We start from the raw sequence: 19,373 nt of genomic DNA, 5'->3' as shown, positions 1-19,373 counted from the left end.
AGAGTCATTCCATGGAAACTGGTGGAGTTAACAGAGGAAGTTCGACTAGAATATCTGTTTATCCCAGATGTGTGGGAATTTTAGCCAAAAAACAACACCACATAATTGCTGCCTGCGGTATTGATTCTTATACAGAAACAACAGCAGAACTAAAGGGCTCTAAACACACTATGAAGGCCTTGTCTATGAAGCAGTACAAGCTTCCATTTTGATTAGCTTATTGCATTGCTAATAAAATAATTAGAAATTAACTGTTTCAGGGAAATTAAATTAACTAAACAGGTTTGTGCAGTCCTATTTTCAGTGCAATTTATGGCACCTGTTTGTAACCAAAAGTTATTTTGTAATATTTTTGAAGCGTATTGATTCATCACTCTGTTTATTGTGTTATTGCATAATGAGACATATTCTGAATTATATATACGCAGCTCAAATCTTGTGTATTTCTTCTAGTGGAATTATGCTGCATTTGCTTTAAAAATACCAGAAAATGTTTACTAGAATTGTAAGCAGATGGAAATTCACTTGGTCCATGTCAGCATAGAATATATAATCACAATGTAACATAGCCATCTTGGTTTCGTGCCCTGTCCCACACTTACTTATGCATATAACTAATTTATAAATCTGTCATAAGTTGATCTAAAATAGCTATTATTCATGAGATAGATTCTGTTTAATTCTCTGTTTGATGGGTGATGCAATTTGCAGACTTGCATTGAGAAGTTTAAAATAAAAAGTTCTAATTAAAACTTCATCTGCTTTCACACAGTCCACCCCTATTTTTGGAGTAATTTCTTTATTCTGTTACTGAAAAAATTTACCATTTATATCATGCTTTGTAACACTAAGGGATTTGACCTAGTGTGCACATACTGGTGAATACTAGCTTAAGTATACATTTTGCCAGACATCAAATACAGGGTTCTTAAAAAATGCTGATCTGTCTTCGATGAGTTTTAGAACTAAACCTTACTTATACATTCTGCAAGTACAAAAGAGGGACAACTTATCGTGATGAATGAAAGGAAGAGAAACTCTAGCATTTTTGTTTCTTGTCTTTTGTACATTTGTGGTGCTATACATGCCATTTAGCAGGAATCCACTCTTTTAAAAATGCCAGTTGTGATCATGAGGATTTTGATACATTCATCATACTCCCTTTACACCTTAAAATATTTTCTTGATAACTTAGAATCTATGATTAAAGTCTCCAACTTTATTAACTTTACTGTGAGCAAGTACATTTTCCTCAATTTCACTCAAATTTGTGAATGGGAACACGTTTTTAAAATTTATTACTTGCACACTTAAAGGTAAATACACAAATACAAAGATTTATTCAAACAGATTTGGTCCATGGTTGGCATACTCCTTCACAGTGACAGCAGTCAGGAAAAAGAGTATGCAGAATCTCCACTCATAAAGAACATCCAACATTTACGCTAGCATAGATCAATATTAATTTACATTTCATTTGTAAGACAGATATCTGAACTGTAGCATCAGAAGTTCCTCTCTTCCCTTGAAATCAAGTGCCTTTAAAGATTAAGTAATACAGATTACTCAGAAAAACTGTTTGATGGCATTTGAAATTTTGCCTGAATTAAAAGGTTTACCAATTATGTGGCAGACTTGCAACCAAATGAAGCATACTTACAAGTTTTCTCACCCTGTCCCCCCGTCCCAATATTTGTTTGAAAAGTCTGCACACAGTCTCTATTTTTCAGCATTCTGTGCTTCCAGATATTCATAACTGGATTAATTTTTTAGGAAGCTGAGATGCTCTGTTTTATACCATCTGTCACACAGTACCACAGAAAAGGAAAACACGTTATATGACTAGCATCAAACTGTTACATGCTCATTAAGAATCATACATTTTTTATATATCATATAGATCTCTTCCTCTACACAAATATCCATCTCATAACTCTCTCATTTAAGTCTGCTTTTAACAATGGCAGAGGTTACAGTGACACCAGCAGCAGGGAAGCTATGCAGCCCTCATGTCATGAGGCTGATAAGGAACTCATTCTCAATCTACCTGTGATGATTTTGGAATTTTTTTACTTACATTTCTTCAATCATTCAGAACAGCAGACAACATCTAAATGTGAAGTTTTGACCCAAACAAAGCTTCCTACTGGCATCACACTTGATTTGTTTCTTTTTTAGGTTGATATGGTACAAACTTTCAAACAACCAAGCTTGAAATCTTTTGTAAAACTTGAGTGGGCCAGAATTGGGCCAGAACTGTGATCCTGATTATGTACAACTTAGACTCTAGCAATGACTCTGAGTAAGGCTTGAAAGCTCTGACTAGAAGAAGAAGTTTTCCCCACCATAGCGAGGGTCAAGATAGTTCGCTGAAAGGCCATGCTCTCTGGCCTGCATGACCACTCTGAAGCACCCTCTCTGAGGGATCTTGGAGGAGGCAAAGATGGAGACAGCCTGGAGATGACACAGTGCCTTGGGGTTAATTTCCTCACCAGTTCCTTGTGATATAGGATATTTCCTTACAAGTTTTTGTTGGTATTTACACAATGATTCAGATAGTGACTGCCCATAGTTCATTTCAAACTGTAATTGTTCAAGTGACAGTACATATTCTCTGCTTGATGCATTGCTATTGAGAGAGAGACACCATTCTGCTTAAGTTTGTTTAGGCAGGATATCTGAGGCTTTTGTCTGTAAAAAGATACAACTAGCACAGGTACTAACTCTGATTTGTGCTAATTTTGCCTCCTTCAGACATGATTCCAAAAAGATCATAAGTGAAGAAGAAACTCACATTAAACACTGACATAAATACTTTCCACAATTTTAAGGAAAATAGCTTTGGTCTGGTTCCAAGTATCGTCAGCAAGATGAACACAGAGGGCAACATTTAGTTATAGATTAATAATCCAAAGTACAAATAGTTCTGAACAAATAAGAAAAACATAAAACCACAATATTAAGCAAACCAGAGGACAAAGATCACTCTAAATTCTCAGAGCTATATTGTTTTCAAGTGGTGACACAAACCATACAGAAGTCATTGAACCCTGTGATGTCAATATCAAGGTGAATCAGCCTGAATCATACACGCCACAAAGAATTATGAAATGTAAAATCCAAGTAAAGCATGTGGAGTTTAAATAAACAGCAGTGAACTCACTGAAACAGAAAATGGAATTTTTTTCAAAAGTTCTCAGACTCCTTTAAGTTGGAGAGTATAATGCCAAGTTATACATCAAATAATCAAGAAAACTCCACAGGAAAGCAAATCAACTATAAAATCCTGTTATTCTTTTGTTACTGTGATATGCTAATACCACCGGAATCAACTGGAATTATATAATCCTCTGCTTGTAAGACTTTACCTAAAGTAAGTAACTGATTGTTCACTTTTCTACAAGTAAATGAAGAAAACAAAAGAAAGAAGGATTTCTTCCACCAGGAAAACAGGAACACACTTCTTTGGAGAGACAAATTTTGAACTATCACATAAACTGCAACTCAGCTTACATAGTCTGATTTTGCACTGTGTTTTTCAACTGTAGCTCATGCATCATTACCACCGAAGAATTATTCAGAGAAGGTTAAATGTAGCACAGGCCAGAACACTATGTAGAACCTGCTCCCCTGCTCTTCAGTGAAGAATTAAAGATAAATATGTGTTTCTATGTAAAGAGTTGAATTTTGCATTAATTCTTGGACAATACTTTTGTTATGTCACTATTCTAGGGCATAAACAATTTTCTGTCATCCATTGATAACACCAGATTGATCATCCGTCTATCACTGTAATAAAATTATTATGTCAGACAAGATTGTTAGATATCAGTCAATGAATGCTGAGGCTATCAAATTAACTATTATCTACCCACCCCAGACAATCTTCAGACTGTGTTTATCCTCTAAAAATTAAAACATACAGCATTGTAGATCTCAGGTCATTGGCACATTAAAGCATTCCCATTATATCAGGGATTATTTATAAATAATGCTTCCTGAAAATTTACCTGCTCCTACTCCAACATGGATCTTTTTGAAATAAACCTTATTTCACCATTAGGGAAAAAAAAAACATGTTAAGATTGATATACATATGTCATAGAGCCAAATAATTTTGTGCTTTGGATTCATACACAGATACTTTCAGTTTACTTCTCATCTTTCCTCAGATCTGTTACCTAATAATAGTTTATGTAGGTGAAGTGTCACAGAAAAGGCTATACCCCCCTAGTGAAATATAAACTCTGAACTTGCACAGTTGTGCATCTTCTTTAACAAAAGCAACTTTGTCACATTTCCAGCTCTTTTTCTTTATATATTTATTTTTGCCTTATAAATAAATAGAAATATTGAAAACAAATAAAAATATTCCATATGCTTACATTTTGAGTTCAGCTGCAAAAGTCTACATTTATGAATAAAACATGATAGAGAAATAAAAAAAAGATAATCTTTCATGCTTTTAATTTATAGAATTTATATCTGAAGATTTCCTGAACAGTCTGAGGTTTGGTAACACTTATGTCATAACTGAAACTTTCCCATGTGCTTTCAGCTTCAATTCCCAGTATTACTGCTGAGTGTGTATTGTGCTAAATTTTTAATATCATGTAACACACAAAGCAGTTTTCTTTTATTTTCTAAACAAACGATATCTTTAAATTCTTGATGAGACATGAATCAAAGTTTGGTCTTCAAGGTGAATTGTTCATTAATCATAAACAAAACATGATTAAATCAAGGACACATCAGCACATATTGTAAAAATAAAAGCTTGCACAAGCCTTTTATTTAATATTAACTTCATTAGGTTTTTATGTGAATTCTGGGAAGTTGGTTATCCCAGCTTAAAGTTAATATTTCCTCAGAAAAAATTGTATCATGTGATTATTCTTCATGTAGTTAGACAGCTTTATACACGTTAACGGTTAAACCACTTCACAAATGGCATTAAAATAGAGAGGAATGCAGAGAAATTGTTGATTCTGTTGTGACTTTGTATCTCTCCAACATATAATATGGACCAAAGTTTATAGTAAGAAGAATGAAGAAAATACATTCAGATGAGCATATGCCGCTTTTATGGAACTACACATGATTCAAAAGAGAATCTCAAAAATAACATATTTGCTATCCTTAGATCTCAGGATGATCTGCAGGCCTGTCAGTCTAGCTGCTACTTGCAATTTAGAGTAGTTTTGTAACGAACTCCTCTTTCCTTTTCTATTGTTTATTTTCTTTTTAATAAATTGACCAATTCATTTAAACAATATGTAAGATGCAACTGTTCATGAGAGAGGAAAAGGGATCATACCTTTTATAGTTATAATGGCTTTTAGCAATAACTGCAGGGGTTTTTTTGGGGGGTGGGGGGAAGAAGAAGGAACTCATCAGTATGACAAGTGTTAAAGTAATAGTTTGTATTCTGAACAGAGTACCTATCTCCTTCATACATATTTTACATCCACTTTAAATTTAACAAGCCTCAAGTTCTTGCACATGGAGGATCTCCCTCCCAACAGAACAAACATAAATCTAGTAAAGGCTATTGCAGCTTTGGGAGGAGTTACCTGATCTATCTGTAAAAGCAACTGCTTAAATCTGAATGCATTAGCAGGAAGACTTTAACTGACAGAAGTCAGTATCTACCTTTCAGGAATGTACTGAAGCTTGCCATTTGAAGCTTGCCATTTGCATAGGAGGGTTTTTCCTTTTCTTTATTCTCTGAAGGAGATGTAGTTTAAAAGTTTGGAAGGCACATACAGAAAATCATACAGCATAATTAAAACACCTCTATCTCTGTGAGTACCTACCCTTTCAGGAATCATTGACAGTCATAGTTACTAATGAAATAGTACATTGACTGTTTTTTACCCCCAAGACTATATATGTTATACACACAATACATACAATAGCAGGTCTTCACCTGCTATCAATAGGCTATGCATGCAACAAAAAAAATGGGTTGTCTATAACTGACAGAGACGCTGCATCTGTAAGACCTGCAGAGGCTGCAGGAGATACTGTAAGGCTCAGGTGAAACAAAGCACTTAGCCTTAGGAAACACATAAAACACCTAGCATTACAGACTCCTGCTTCAGGAAATCATATCCCAAGTTTACATTGAAACAAAAAAAAAAAATGGGAGAAATTGTAAAAACTTCAAGTGAATAGACACTAAAAGCCAGCATAACCAAACAATGGCTCACTGCTTTATCACCCATGTATTAACATACCAAGTTTTATGCAGATGGCTACACTGCAAGGCTACATCAGGCAGTCACAAAATCATTGCTAAGGTAGCTCTCAGGTTCAACAAAGCCAGTGAGACTATTCTGTTTTATAAGATGGAATATACGTTTTAAGGAAGCATCACTGTTAATCATATAGGAAACAGGACAACTGAAAATCCAAATCAAGAAAGAAATCTGCAGCCACAGAGGTTTGGTCACAGATAAACGCAATGCAGGTAAGACAACCACGTCCTTACTTTTAAAGGGTCTTTAAGCATTGCTCCAAAGAAACACAGGAATGAAATGGAAAAAAACCCACAAACTCAAAAGACAGTGTCACTTTGTGTCATGAAATTCATGTTCAAGTTTTCCACAACTTATCTGAAGAACTGACACAAGTCCTCGAGGGCTGCTATAGTATCTTTTCCCATATCTTATCCCCTCAACCTCCATCTGTTAATAATGAGCTACGTAATCCGCATGTCATGTGATATAGTCATCAAAAAGTGATGTACCTGCACATAACACATACAAAACAATATGAGAAGATACTTTTAAAAAGAAGAGAGAACCTTAAACATTATTAAGTAGCAAATCTGTCAAATCAAAGCATTTTCCTCCTTTTTTTATAATAGCCTTTCACTCTTTTTATGATTTGTCTTTGAAAGCTCTTAAGCTCTTCCTGTGGATGACAGTTGATATTGTTCTTCCATCCTGCTGCAGACAGCATAAAGGAGGGAGGGAAAAGAGAAAAAAACCTATTGTACAGCTTTTCGTCTCTGAAACATGATTTTTATAATTAATATATACAACTGAGAAGAGAAAGGTACGTTATAATGAAGTGCAATTAAGAGGTGTTTGTTCCTGTCCCACACATAAGATGACTATAATTTCCTTGGCTGTTTAGAAGTCAACCATTATCATTACATTTCACACATCTTTTCTACTTTTTTTTGCACTTCTGATTTTGTTTATTTTCAATTAAAACTCCAAATAAACATGCATACAGAAAACCTGATATTCAGGTAACATCATCTTTTAATTATATTGTGCAGTGATCATTAAACCTAATGCTTATGGAAACGTATTTGGATTTAATTTCATAGGCGTGAATGGATCTGTCCATTTTGCATTAGATTTAAATTCATGCAAGGGAGAACAAAATGTGTATTTATCCATTCTATATTGCACGTAACCACTGATGTATTATTAGAGGAGTAATTTAAATGTATTCTTTTGGAATTGTTGTTTATTTTTAAATTCCCATAATTCATATTACACCATCGTTTTCTGTTTTAAATGTTGTATTAATATTATTTGCCTTACTGTAGTGACTATCCCCTCTAATCTCATGTACACCCACACAAAGAAGTAATCACTGCCTGGGAGGCCTTACAAAGTGAAGATATTAAAGGGACAAACCATGAAGAAAGAGACAGATACTGCATGATATGGTGCTGACATTTTTGTTAGCCTGAAATGCAAACTCCACTGAGAGGGTTCCTTAACATTTCTATTCTGGCTGAAGTTGGAGCTAGGCTAGCTAAAGTCATGGTAGATTGAAGCTGGGAGTCCACCCTCCTTGATCCAGAAAACAGCTCAGCAATGGCTGGGGAAGTTCAGAATTAAAGCTGAATCTGTGTTTTGAGCTGAACTGTCATTAATGCCATGGGAGATCTAAACCAATACTATCTTTGAATTTGGAAAGCCTTTATAAACTAATCCCAGAAGGTGCTGCAAAGGACCGGTTGCTGACAAAGGGATGCAGACAGGCAAATTAAAACTATGGCCTAATTAAAGCCCATTGAAACATGTGGAGAGATCAACGCTGAGGACAGAGGGCTTCTGCAAGGAGGTAATTTACCTCAGTAGGAAGTAGATGTTACCTTATCTTCAAGAAAAGCTTTTTTTTTTTTTAGGCACCTCTATTGCTGAACATACTATTTGCCTCAAAATTACTTGATAATTTTTTTCCAGTTTTGCTCATGTGTTATTATATCTGAGGAAAATGTTGATAAACATAATTTTAATTCCCTGTGTGTATTTGTGACAAATAAGCTAAATAACTCAATTGTTCATACAATGAGTATGAACGCATTTTCTGGAGTAAATATTTTCTTTCTATTATTTTTGTATGTTTTTGTTTCTACAGATTACTTCCTGAGAAAAATGGTTCAGTATTAGTTGTAAGAAACTAAATCCAATCTATGTAAGACATCATTGCAGTTGCTACTGCTGTTTTTTGGTTTTGTTTGTGGCTGTAGTCCTAAAAAGATCTAAAGAGATAAATTTAATTAAATTTTCCATATTGGAAAAATATTTATTGTCTTTTTACTCTTTTAGGTTACCAGCTTATCTTCATGTTTGTGATCTCTCCCTCTCTCAATATATTGTTCCAACAAGTAATTAGTCTTATTTGATTGAAATAGAGTTGATATAAATTATGAGATTAACTTCTATACCTTAAATTCTTCAGAAAACTTTATCCACATTATCATCAATTTGCTCTCTATATTAAGTGCACTGACTTCAATTTGATATTTTCTCTGACTTTTATCATTGCTTTGTTCAACTATTAATTTAACTGCATGCAAAAGGCTTTTCTACTAGTCTGACATAGTTCTTGAAACTATGCAATAGAATATATTATCAGGTTAATATTATCTGCTATTGATATACTATTTTGTATGGTTTCCCGTTTATCTTCTGGTTTATATAAGAAGTCATCATAAAAACTTGTATTGTAAAAGGCCAACAATTCCAGCAACCAACTTGATTCCAGCAGTTAAAAAAAATTCAGTTTGCCAAAGCACAGATCTTATCCCAGCTGCTCCTTGGTAAGATGTGTTAGAGAGAAGTGACCACACAGATTTCTCACTTGCATGATTGGTGGTATTTGTACTTTATTCATTGATTAGAAGCAAGGAGCCAGCCAGAGCCACATCTTTCAACAGCTATAGAAGATTAAAAGTTGTATTTTTAGATGTGAGAATACAGCACCAGTTGAAAAAGTTTCCAGTCTTGCATATTTTATCCTTTGAGCTGTGCAAAAGTAGTAAAAATAAGGAAAAAAACCTTCCTACCTCAGTTTCCTTTCTAGATTTCCCAGCCCCCTAATTAACCCTTCCTTTCTTCTCCTTTCCGATTTTATTTGGAATCATCTATAAAGCATCCAGAAGCTGTTGAAAGGAAAAAAGTGAAACTGCATGAGATAAACAGCAGCTGCCCAGTGAAGCTGCATGCAGCCTGTACACAAAAATTCAATTACTAGCCTTACTGAGTTCAAAGGGATTATTTCTGTGAATAAATGTTCTAGTGTTCTAGCGTGGACACAATCCTTGTCTAAATGGAGCAGTGAAAGAGGCTTTGCTCCTCCTCTCTCTTACCCTTTTTGGTAAATTTCTCTTTGAATATTTATATGCTGCTTACCAGATTATTTTCCTACTTCTCACCAAATCATACTCACTTTTATAACAGTACAGAGCAGATCTCTATTATACTATTAATCAGCCTTATAATGTCTTACCACTTGTCCTATAATGACAGAGAATATTCTACTCACTGAAAATTCAATGTGTCAGAATGATAAGTAGTGTAAAATCAATAAAATTCATAGCTAGAAGTGTTCCACTATTATAAATCATATTGTTCAGAGAGATCTCACAATGCATCTTTGCTCCTCTTTCCAAGGTAGTCTTTTACGTTCAGGCACAACCCACAGTTCAAGTTTGCTTTGCTTAGGCTCTAAATACTCCCTGTAGCACAGCAGGAGGCTCCTTTAAAGCAGTTGAGATTGGTGGGTGGATTGAGAAGGCATGAGACCACAATTATACCCCATTTCAATGATATGTCTGTAGTGACTCCAGACAAAGAAGCTGAAGTGTATGGAAGCTGATGTGTCTTCAAGACAGACCTAAAAATACCTGTCGGAGCTGCAGGTTTAAAGCTATTACCAAGAGTAATTCAGAGAGTTTTCCTGCTGGGAGCCAAGGATGCACTGAATCATTTACAACAGGCTGTCTGGGTTATCTGGCTATTAGAGAGAGTGAAGTAAAAAATTTTACTTCTCTCGGCAATGCAAGCCTCTAGTCTTCTGTTTACTTACAGGTAACTACAAAAGGGTTTCTTTTAAGTTTTTCTCGGGCAGAGCTCCCTCACGCTCTTTTTGATCATCATACTCTGTCTCCTCTGTACTCTGCGAATGTTTCTGACGTGCACTGGGGAAAATTCATGAGCAACAAGAGCAGATCTGAAACTCTGGAAGACAATTCAGAAGCAGAAGGATCTGACCCATGCAGGATACCCATCATATAAACTCAAAGTAGCTAAACTCTGCCACTTCCATAAAGCTAGGAAAAGCCTCTCATACTAACACATTAGCCACCTGGGAAGAGAAAAAAGGCATTCATGTGTTACTCGACACAAAAGGGATTTACTTTCATGCCTTGGGAGTCATCTGGACTCTTCTGAAATGAAGCACTGTTGAGATCAGCTCAACAAATCAAGACAAATAGGAGATTTATTAGATGCACATGTCACTCATTTCTGATTTTGGCTAAAGGAGTAGGTACAAAATTAATCTTGTGTACAAAATAACTGAGTCAACACAGCAATCTTAACAACGACTGAGAGACCAAAACTGCTTCCTACTCCCATTTTTCCTATGGGAACATGTCAAACACAAGATGTTGCAAAAACATGTGAGAAAGATTTCTTGAGAAATCACCCTTGGCTAGGCCCAAATTAAACTACCAGTCCTTTTCCCTGATTGAGGGGGGCTCTCAGTTTCTGCTAGAAAAAGGAGTAAACCAGTGATCCACCAGGGTATAAGACTGAGGGCTTAGTCCTGGAAATAGAAACAAAATCCCATGATTGATCAAAATTGGAAGGATGCTAAACCCCACAAATCACAACACAAATCATATTACTGTGTAAACGTTACAGATGTACTCGAATATATAGACAAAGCACGTAACAGAAATGAAATTATCTACTTGGCCCTGGAAGATTTCAGCTGAGTTTTGATTTGAGCATCATAATTCACTAAATATATGGAACAATTTGATACAGGCAGCCCAGAGCACACCAAGAAAAATAACCAGACATCTAAAAGAATCAAGAGGAAGAATTGAAGGAGTTGGTGGGCATTCATTTTAGGTAAGAGTAGCAGAGAGGTTAAGAGGTTTCAGAACTACAACAGTTCACTGCAAAGGACATGGCAACATCAAGGAAATAAGACAATTGGTTTAATGGGAACTAGGAAAAAAGTCAGGAATTCATGCAATAAGGAAGAGTTAGGATAGACATTGGGACAAAACACTATAAAGGGCAGCTATAGTTAACAATGTGATAGAGTGCTGAGGCAAGCTGTGTGATCTTCGTCACTGGATTATAGGAATGTGACAGACACCCATCCAGGACAAGCTGACAGTGTCTCTGAGCAAAGGAACGGCATCAGTGACATCACATGGTTCCTTCCTCCTATCCCAGAGACATGGAGCTAATGTGGATATTGGAGCTGATCAATATAGCTCTATTGTAGTATTTTTAAGAGGAAGCTTGCTGACAGAAAAAAGGTCTCTCTGAAGCTCTATCCTACCTGCAACAGATTTTGATGGAATTATTAATCTAATCTGTACATTCATATAACAATTTACCATGAATAAATATTATCATGTTAGATTGGGATCTGATTTCTCACTAAAGATAAAAAAGTTTTCTGAGCTGCTCCTGACATTTAGAGATATTTCTGTGTGTAAGCTGTAAGGTTCCACACTAACATAAGGAAAAACTTTTTCACTGTGAGGGTGACAGAGCACTGGAACAGGCTGCCCAGAGCGGTTGTGGAATCTCTCTCTGGAGACATTCAAAACCCACCTGGACGCGCTCCTGTGTGACCTAACCTAGGTGGTCCTGCTCTGGCAGGGGGGTTGGACTAGATGATTTTTTGAGGTCCCTTCCAACCCCTAACATTCTGTGATTCCATGAATTTGATTCCTAAATCATAAAATAAAATCCTTTCAATTTTCTCTTTGCATTGAGGATCAATATAGATCTAATTATAGAACAAAATGTAACCATGTTTCACAGAAGTCCCCTTTATTTTCTGAAGCATATGTGACTCTTCTGTGAGCTATCTTTAGCATGCAGTAACTACATACAGTGAGATGCATTTCACACAAATATCTAGTTTTTAAAGCAGGCTCCCAACACTTTTCTACAGCAACTGTATTTCTCTGGTGGCCAATAAGGTCATCACTGGGGCCAGAGCTCATACGGACACAACTTGCTTTTGCAGCTATTCAATTCAAGGATACTTTCTTCTAACAAATCTTCATATCAAACATCCTGTCTTCCTGCATTACTAACACCTGCTACACCAGAGCACCTTTCAGGTTTCAAAAACATAGATATTCAATAACCTTCACAACCTTCCTGTGAGTTAAGTACTGATTTATTATCTCCCTGTGAAGAGGAAGAAAATATTTACATTGTGGAAAAGTTGGATGCAAAGTTTTCCTTTGAAATCTGTAGCACAGGCCTGTGACTTAGGTATTTTTGGTTTGAAAAATGTGTAATAAGTATTTTCAGCATCAGTTTATTTACACTGGAAGCTTTTCAGTACTCATTACGAGCACATCACTCATCATATCCTCTCATTTGCTCTGAAAATTAGGTTATTTTTATTTAATTATAAAAGCTTTATTGCTAAGCTGCTTGTAATATTTTCTCCTAATCTGTAGAAGAAGAACCATAAGTTTGAAATGTTTCAGTTTTTATTCAGTGATTTGTAAAGTACACAAATACTGCACCCATTCAAGCAAATGATAAAGTTTTTCATTTCAATAAAGGAATATTATCTGGATATATTTTGAGCAATAATGTTCTCACAGCTTGGTTTCAGCACTACACACTACTATGAATATTTCCATAAATGGCTTTACCTATCAACATGCTCTCCAATCTTATCTTTCAGAAGAAATATCACAGATTTTGTGTTAGCTGAAGTACTGGGAATATGAAATTATGGTATAATGGATTTAATTGAAATAAATATTTTTTTATTAACCTCAGTGAAGCTAGGATTTCTTCATGGCAAAAGAAAAAACAACTGAAAGCTTATAACCCTCCAGAATTTGACCCTAATGATGGGAACAGAGCAACTCTGAAGAAGTCACATTTCCAGACTGAAATCTCATTTTCCACTGGCCCTTAAGGATAGGAGAAACTTAATTCTTTCCAAATCCTCTTATTAGCAGCAAGACAAACATTAAGAAATACTCAGAATACGACAGATACAGACACCAGAAAAATACAACTATAGATGTTGATGTCAGCTTTGACAGCTACACTGCTGACTGGCATGTGCACGTTGACAGCTGAAGATGAAGGGCTAAAGTAGGAGCAGAAAAATATTCCAAATTCAATTTAATTGATGCAAATGGTTAAGACATAAGCAAACTCTAACATGAGCTATGAAACAGAAACACCAGACACGTGCAAATTTATAGCATTTTGTGAATTTTTATATTAAATATATACTAGTAAGTGATCAGTTTTCCTCTCTACCTGTAAGCGTATTTTTCAAATCATTCTAATAAAAAATACTGCATTTACCATGACGAAAATAAAAGACCTAAGATGGTTCATATACTGAAACAGAAATAGCTGATTATATACTGGAACATTTCAGTACATGAGGATAGCTAAAACCTCTGCAGCCTAGAAATTAGTTGGGAAATATGCTCTACGATAGAAAACTTGCTATACTTCAGGGAGTAACTTGCATTTTCTAGATTTATCCCTCTGCTCCCCATTATCCATTGTTTATAAACAAATTTCCTAATTCAATATTTTGCAAAGAGGAAAGCAAGAGAGAAATTTCTTTTCCTGTCATGCACATTAGTTTTCTTATTTTGTTTTGCCCTGTGCTGATTGCTATGCACTTCTGGCTATGGCAAGCACTCAGAGATCTTGCAGAACTTTGGCAAAAATATGAATGTTTCTGGAAGATTTTTCTGAAAGCACTGCCAAACTTGTTCAGCTGTTATCATATTTGCAACAATAAATGAGTATATAATTTCAGAATGGATCCACATTGAGGCCTATTCAAAATACCTTATTTATACAGCATGATCACTAAAATAAATAAAGACCAAGCTTTCCAAAACATTAGTTTTATTTCACCTGAAATTTAAATTACAATTTCAAACAAATAAATTTTAGATTCTTTTAGCTGCACTATCCTGCTTGACACTTTTAAAAAAATTAAATTCCAGAAACACAGTTCAGGAGTTTTTGGACTATCCAGGTTAAAAAAAAATTCTTCTCCAGTAAACTAAAAAAAAACCCAAAATACCTCTTTGGCATAAAATTAAGTGTCTTCTTTGGAGCATTTTAGTAGCTTGTTAAAAATAAAGACTTCTGCAGGTTGAAAATAAGGGGCTAGATACATGAAGAGCGGGAGGGAGGCAGTCTCATAAAGTCGAAGAACACTAGACAATCTGGAAAGGTGGGAGATGAAAGTTCAAAGCCTGTATTCTAGACGAGACCGACAGGATGTCATTTGTACCATAACACCAGCTACCCATTTCAATATGGAAAAAAATGACAATGTTACAACCCCTTCTCATGTATTTTGTCACACTCAGGCAAATCTCAACAGAATTTTTGAATATACCACAGAATTTATTCAACATTTTGATATTTCAACATATTTTTTTCTTGAATGTGTTCACTGAATTCAACCTGAATTCATCACTACTTTTAGGTTCCAAGAATCACAGTGCTCAATGAATTAGTATTTGCCAGAAAAACAAAACAAAAAATAAAACAAAGAAAACTCACCCAGATATCTACTGTTACTTAAAGGATCCCAAGTAAAGCCCCTTGGACTGTGTATTTTAAAGATTCATCATGGAAGAACAAAAATTATTTTTAAAATAAACTACAGAATTTTTCTGTCATCCATAGAATCATCTTCAAACCTACTGCTCATGCAGGTGCCTCCAAAGTAGCTGATTGGTTATGTATCCACAGGTAAACCAACTGCATGTGGACAGAAAGCACCTGGCAATGCATGCTTCACTTCACAGGACAGACTTTACCTCTAGCCCTCTTCCTGATCCTGAGCCGCTCCAACAAAGGGAGTGCCTACAAACATGTGGGTAGAGACAGGGCCACCAATGGTGTCGACTCCTAGCTCCCTTCTCCTCAGGACTCTGCAGCTGGAGGTGTGATTAGGCTGGCTGGGTGCTCCCTGACGCTGTCTTTCCAAAGTGCCCTCCTACAACAAACTTGGACCATGTACATTGTCCATATATGTAACTAGGGGCAGGAGGGATTTGCCTAGACCATAGCCCACACTCTTGAGAGCTTCATGATAAAGTAAACTGCCAGCCAGATTGTATAATCCCAAATGGCCAAGAGCTTTCTTATTTCTAGGTGGTCTAAATGATCCCTAAGTCTTGCAATATGTTGCTGGAATAACAGTCCCAGTTATATATAGAATACAGTGTTCTGTATTTCTCTATAGATCATCAGACAACTTTGAGCTGAAAGCTCTTTATGTAAAGAGTTGGACCCCACTTAAATTTGAATCCAATACCCCAAAGACTGTGAACAGGAAAACTAAGAATTATTATTATTTATTTTTTTAAAATACTGGACACGCAAACACACAAAAAAGATCATTCAGGTAAGTAAATACCATTAATCAGAGGGAAGCCTGTTCCATGGGTGCTCCTATTTTGAAGGTCCGGTTTCATGAATGAAACATATGATTTCAGTCCTCAAATCTGTGTACAATTTACTATGAAATGTTGATTCATAATTCTTCTCAAGCTTTTAATGCAGGAATTATATGTGTAGTTTAAGATAACGATACAGGCCACTTCATAAACACTGTCTTTGATGCAAAAGATCAGACAACTGTTACTGACTTTTATTAGTGGAGGAGGAAAGTGAGGCTTGGCGTCAGCAGACAGACTATTGTATGTATAATATCTGTGACTTAGGTTTACTCTGATTTGGCTTCTTATAAATTCCCCAGGCTCTATGAAATCTAGAGTTGGGGCTGATAAAAACACTGAAAAATAAAAAGGCATCCAAAAAAGCATTTTATAAATGCAGCACATTTTTTATAAAAAGCAATTTCAAATCTCCTTCAGGTAGACACATAAAATCTTATGAATAAGTTCAAAGCATAGTTAGAAAACTTTTATGCACTCCCTTAAAATAAAAAAGAATGCATATACATGTTTTGGAGAATCTTTGATATAGGTATGTATGTGCATATAACAGAGTCTGAATTGAATAGTTTCTTCTGTATGAATATGTAAACATTAGTTTTTGCTAATAAATAACTTCTATTTTTGCTTTGACAAACAAATGCTCCAGAAACAGAATAGATACCTTTATCAAGCACTCTCTACTTGATTCATGGTGCGGTACATTTTCTGGGAAGTTCCACAGGTAACAAGCCAATAGAGGGTACTAACCTAGTAGCAAACCTGATGGAACCACCCTTTTGTACCAATGGACCAAACTGTCTGGGGTAGGGGTGTAGTGGGATGGTAGCCAGGGAAATGGCCATGCTTGTGTGAGTTCTGATTCATTAGACCTCCTGGAAAACAGCTGCTTATGAGACCTTTATGTATTACATGTAAAAGTGAGTCCTTGTAGTGGAAACTCAAAGAAGCAGCAGTGAAAGTGTTGCTGCGTATCTCTTCTCAGCTCAACCTCACCAGTGAAACATGTATACCTCTAGAGGCACACAAGGATTACATCAGAAGCTGTTGGTAACATCTGATACATTTATTGACATAATATATACTCTAATTATTTCAATGCTACTTACAACATTGAAATAGATTAGTATTAGTTGATAAAAAATACTTCCTTTTCATCCTGCTCACCATCTATCAAGAATAGACCTCTTTCATAAGCCTTTTAAACTCCTTGATTAATAGGAGAGAAAGGAGGCATTAACATACTGACTCATTCTTTCACTAGAAGAGAATAAGATTTTGTTACTCTCTATAGATATTTTTATTTTTTATTTTAAATCATGGTTACTGCAAACTCTTCCATTATTTGTTTAATCTACCTAGCATCTACAGAACAGTATTTTTAACATTCATTTAAGATATGTTGCTAAAATTTCCAAGTTATTTTATAAACTTAGAAAATTTTAAATTTTATTTTGCTGACTCTAGCCATTAAAATGTGGAACTAACATCAGAGTACCACGATTTAGCCACAGGGCAGTGAAAGTGCTATTTGAGGCAAGGACTCCTCTCCTAACTAGACTCCTAACCTCATAGTCCACAAATCAGAGCTGTATACCTGCTAAGCAAATCAGTTACCGTGAGTCCATCTAAGTGAGTATCATTCTAATACCCACCACTCCAATACCAGATTTAACTGAAGTACCTGGATTTTACCTGTAAAACCTGTCAATATAGAACTGAATTCCATAAGGAAAATAGGCAAAGTTTATAAGTAATCATCTTTGGAATGAATTACCAAGACTTATTTTAAGGTATAACAGAAAGAGTCCAGGCTTAGATAAATGGTCATTTTAACCCTTCCATGGAAAATAATTGAACACTTAATAATAGGAACAGACTTCTGGTTGAGGTACGTGACTGAAAAGGAAGAAAACTGCATTGTCTTCTCTGCTTTGTCCTAGACCTCACGTATAATGTTTAAATCTGTGATTCAAAGCATAAATTCATGAGCCTTTTTCTGGCAAGAAACAGTGGCTTAAGCACTTACTACTGAGTTCAATATCTCCATTATGGTTACAGCTTCTTCTGAGATTCACCTGGCAAACTGTATTTGGTTTAGAAATGATGAGGCAGAGATGAGCATTTTAAAGTCTCCTTTGGTTAAAGTACCATGTTTGGTAAAATATCCACCTTTGGGTAGGTTGTTAACTCAAATTTGTTTCTTCCGCTGGGTTTATTGTCTACCTACATAAAGCCTGGAACAGGATTAGGAACCAGAGTGATTCAGGCTAGCACAGCTACCTCAAAAAAAGGGTCAAATTATCCCTAAAATCCCCTTTATTAGAAAATGAAAATACTTTCCCAACAAAAAAAGCGCTATATGATGCTGACTTTACATATGATAATTTCTAAGAAAAAAAACCAACAACAAAATCAATAAGATGCTTTATGAAAGAAAGAATAATTGTATTTTTGGTTGGTACTGAATTGTTAACCTACTGAAAGCAGATTTTACTTGTCCAGAATTTGTGCAAAACACACTTAGTCCTCATTCTTCAGTTATTCCATTTGCTGTGACTGGTGACCACATACCACACTCAAAAAATGCATTTGGAAAAACATAAAATAATACTCTCAGTAAAATAATCCCTGACAGCATCATACAGAGCATTTAAAGAGATAGATGAGCAGATAAAGTGAGGTATGATGTGCCAATGTAATGTCATCAATCACAATTGCAACATGGCACCCTTTGAAACGATGTTGGCACATGAGAGCCTCCTGTAAACAAGGCAAAGGGAAAGAAGGGGAATTATTCATCAGTGCTTCTGAGCTCTGGAGAAAAGTAAAAATATCAGAGGCTGAGAAGTAGCTGTTTAACATGCCTTTACACACTTCATTTAGTAAATGTATTAAATTAAACTGCAGATGTTCTGCTGTCAGCACAGCAGGCTAGTTGCAGAGCCTTAGCAGGCTGTTTCCTGATAGAAACATTTTATGTACTGTAAATAAACAAACACTATTTTGTTAATTAGTAAATGAATTATTTTTCAGAAATGCTCCATTAGGCTCTTTATAGTCCAAGCTACTGTAGTTCCTATTTTTAAGAGACCTTGCAATCGAAGAGGGAAAGTGTCCAAGCTCTTTGAAATTGTAGCTCCTGAACAACCAATTACCAGCATTGTAACCATATTTTAAGCTATATATTTCCACAGCACTCCTAGAATCAAAATCACAGAAACTAGACTGAAAAGAAAAGCAGACTGAAAGAAAAAACTCACCTATCCTTAAGAGAGATGTCAGAAATATTAAATTTATATAATTCATCACATTTTAAAAAGGAATATTATTATTTATGATCAGAGGGAGATTTTCTGAATATCAAATGAGAATGACATACAGGAAG

The sequence above is a fragment of the Leptosomus discolor genome, chromosome 8 (genome assembly GCF_034619465.1).
Source record: "Leptosomus discolor isolate bLepDis1 chromosome 8, bLepDis1.hap2, whole genome shotgun sequence".
Taxonomy (NCBI): domain Eukaryota; kingdom Metazoa; phylum Chordata; class Aves; order Leptosomiformes; family Leptosomidae; genus Leptosomus; species Leptosomus discolor.
This window is presented reverse-complemented; position numbering follows the sequence as displayed.